The sequence below is a fragment of the Triturus cristatus genome, chromosome 7 (assembly GCF_964204655.1).
Source record: "Triturus cristatus chromosome 7, aTriCri1.1, whole genome shotgun sequence".
NCBI lineage: Eukaryota > Metazoa > Chordata > Amphibia > Caudata > Salamandridae > Triturus > Triturus cristatus.
Genome location: NC_140590.1, coordinates 662,673,431 through 662,676,253, shown reverse-complemented (window position 1 = coordinate 662,676,253; position 2,823 = coordinate 662,673,431). Strand labels below are relative to the sequence as shown.

General features: G+C 39.5%; 1 long non-coding RNA gene across 1 annotated transcript; it reads left to right on the top strand.

The window, feature by feature from the left end:
* The first annotated feature begins 1,070 nt into the window (after window positions 1-1,070).
* On the top strand, window positions 1,071-2,401 carry LOC146810315 (uncharacterized). Its single transcript, XR_014965663.1, has 5 exons — window positions 1,071-1,116; window positions 1,215-1,332; window positions 1,428-1,518; window positions 1,617-1,718; window positions 2,030-2,401. It is a non-coding gene; the product is annotated as an uncharacterized LOC146810315 (long non-coding RNA).
* The last annotated feature ends 422 nt before the right edge of the window (window positions 2,402-2,823 follow it).

The following is a 2,823-nucleotide window of genomic DNA, read 5'->3' as shown; positions in this document are numbered from 1 at the left end:
AGTCACCGGCCCTTGCCCCACCCACACAAGTGAGGTATCATTTCACTCGGGGGACTGAGGGGAATGCTGTGGGGAAGACATTTGTGCCAGCACGATGATTCCACCGAAAAATCTGTGGAAAATGTGTTTTCTGCAGCTAAATTTGAGGCTTGCAGGGCAATCAGGGTAAGAAAATGTTGGGGGATCCATGCAAGCCATACCTCGCTGGACTCACCTGGGTGTCTAGTTTTCAGAAATGTGTGGGTTTGGTAGTTTTCCAAGATGGCCGCCGAGCCCAGGGCCAAAAACCCAGGTGACCTCTCTTGCAAAACCAGGTTGTTTTGTGATAAGTCATTTTGATGTCTCCTCAATACGTTTTAGGCCCTTGCCTGTCGCGGGTACTTAACCCACCCATGCGAGTGAGGTATCATTTTTATCGGGAGACTTGGGGGAACGCTGGGTGGTAGGACAATTTTGGATCCACATAGATTTTTCAGAAATGTGTGGGTTTGGTAGGTTTCCCTAGATGGTCGCCAAGCCCGGGACCAAAAACTCATGTGACCCCCCTTGCAAAACCAGGGATATTAGTCATATAGTCCAGCAACTGGGGCGCTCCGATATGCAGGGTATTTACAAAAAAAAAATTTCCTTTTTATTTTCATTTTCATTCCCATTTCTCGTTATGAGTTAGCTCTATCAACAATACTATGAGCCAATGAGGAGCGAGACTCAAGAGTAGATCAATGGTGCCAGAATAGAGAATAGGGGATAACATCCAAATCTGAATGTGATTGCATCATTATTTAAATGTATGCAACCGATAAGTTGGAGCTACAGCGAAAAATATTTTACTGCTGGGTTAAGATTGGTAGCAATAACATCACACTGAGGAATACCGGTAAGATGAAGAGTATGTATTAACCCCAAGAAGTACTGCTGGGTCATAACTAGTAGTGGCAGCACAATAAAGAATTAACGAAGGGATCACCAAAAAAAACAAGTAAGTGACGAAATAGGAGGACCTGACCAATCAGAGAACACGCGCTCATATTTAAATCTGGCGTGTTCCCGTGATTCTGTTTATCGAATCAATGAAAAGAACACGTGTGAGGCTTGAGCAGTACAGCCACACGGAAGGTAAGACACCCGTTAGGCAGGTAAAATAGTAGAATTAGGACATCTCTAAAAGGAAAGCTCTAAGTGTAATGAGCAAAAAAAAAATCTTTTCCTTTTAGTAAAAAGTAATCGCAGTAAAACGGGAGAGGAGGCTTGGAAATCTAGGTCCCTTAATCACTGCTAGCGGTCCAAATTGGGATTCGAACTGACTACGACCCTAGGAAATTTTAAATAAAGGTACGACCTTTTTTTCTCTTCTATCGCATTTTTAAGGATATATCAGTTGGATAGAATATATATCCCAGCGACTACAAATAGTATGTTTATTTCAGGCCGAGGCTAACACTAAGGGTCCTCAACGTTTCTGAACTATACTAAATAGAAAGAATACCACGTGAGGCAAGCGTAAGCGCTAACATTGAGGTACGATTTGTTTTCATTAAAACATTGGAGTGTCATATGGATTTTAATAAAGAATGGGGTAAAATATAATTACAGACGTTATAAATTCTCTTATGTAGGTTGACGAGACAGGAAGGAAACTGTACAAGACAAAGAAGGGCTAATATACAGTCCGTATCTGTGCTAGATATCAACAGGGGCACAGGAGTCAAAAAGAACAGGTGAGATTAGTAAAACCAGCAGGAAGGTGGGCGGTAATTTACAACAAATACAAATTCTAATATAAGTAGCAATGTGATATAGAGTTATTCTCGAATCAAGAGTGGTTTAGTGTTGAAAAAATCTTTCTCTTATAATAACAATAACAAACTATGAAAATAGCGTGATTTTAATCATATTATTGGGGCACTGACAAAGGATGATATTAAGAGGATACCAAATATTGAATTGTGATATATAGGGTTCTTTTGAAATAAAAATCCCCCCACATTTTTTATAAAAATATCGTTTTGTTTATATCCATTGCACACAGGATGCTTACAGCGACTGTATTATGAAATACTCAGAGGGACTAAAATCTTTTACGGTCTTGAAAAAGATGGACTATCAATAAGGAACCATCGAAACGCGTCGACGCAACTAACAGGATAATCTATGAGAATCTTGGTCTTGTAAATGGTGTAAAGACTAAGTATATCAAGGCCAAGTTGTCCATTTTTGTCTCTATTGATATGCTCTTTCAATGACAAATTATATTGTCAAATCTTCTCTCTGTTTAACAAATGTTGTTTTTGAGTATATAATGCTTTGTATAATGTTTTAGTTGTACTGTATTTTAGGAATTAATTGTGCCTTTTTAAATATATGTGTTATACATAGTTTATAATAAACTTTTTTATGTCATTATAAATGCATGATAATATGTTTTTAACAAGGTAGCCTTTGCGTCAATATTTGGGAGCTGAAAACTTTATAACATTGTTGTGTGATTGAATATGAGGAAGGGATTACTGTAGGTGTCTCAGTGATATTCTAAGGGATAGCTGAATTTCAAACTATCTGATTCCTCAGAGGGCCAGATGGTCACTGATTCTTTGGATCTGGTGAGTGTCTTTACCTGCAGGTTGCAGGAGACTAATGGCACTAGTCCAGGGGAGAATGAGGGTGCTTCTTGCTTCCTTAAGGGTCCCTCTCTTCAGGAGTTTTAGCCAAGAATAAGGGTCGTTCACTGAGTTCCAAGTCTGCTGCCTCAGGGACAAAGTATCCCATTTTTGCTCTGTGCTTGGGGCCAAAGTCCTGTTGTTGGCGACATAGAACTCCTCTTGG